We start from the raw sequence: 778 nt of genomic DNA on the forward strand, positions 1-778 counted from the left end.
AGGGTGCATCTTGATTCAATGAGGCAAAAAGTAGGGTATATGTCCATTATTGCATGACTGATGTAGGCTATTTGAACATTGTTGGGTATTGGCTTATTCCAGCATGGCCAATGTTGACCCTGACATTCTTTCAGATGAGGTTAATAATTGGAGTAACATTTCTTCTGCACCTATTCGTTCAATTGTGTCTGCCATTTTTTTCTATTTAAGTCTCTAGTCAATTGAAAATATCCCATATGAATATAACTATAATTTGTATTTGTGTATATCAACAGTTTGGGTTACTTATATTCATTTTTGATCTGACACACCGTAAATTACAGCACAAGCAAATTGCATGTGCGAGCTGGTCTGTCAATGATAATTTGCATGAGGTCATCCTCTCAGATAATACGGTTTTACAGCAGCATATACACAGAGCTAAAAGGGCAGACCGAGCATCCAGCCAATTTGCAGCACAGTATAATAATTAATTGCTTCATGAAACTCATCGAAATTCATACACATATCGGGATTGAAGGTGAAACGATCACTGCTTCACTGGCAACATGAATGAGTGAATGAATCAATAATATGCATCTGGGTGATAGAAACAAGTTAATAGGGTTTCCACTGCAAATAGATACAAGTGACTGCTTATCAGGGCGATTAGGAAACCATCCTGCTTTTAGATGCAGTAGAAATAATAGTAATTAATGCCTGAGGTTGGAGCTGAAACATCGTTAATATTTAATTAGGGAATTTGTTGGAGCTATAGTGTAGAAATGCAACTGTATAT

This window comes from Cyclopterus lumpus, chromosome 13 (assembly GCF_009769545.1).
Source record: "Cyclopterus lumpus isolate fCycLum1 chromosome 13, fCycLum1.pri, whole genome shotgun sequence".
NCBI classification, from domain to species: domain Eukaryota; kingdom Metazoa; phylum Chordata; class Actinopteri; order Perciformes; family Cyclopteridae; genus Cyclopterus; species Cyclopterus lumpus.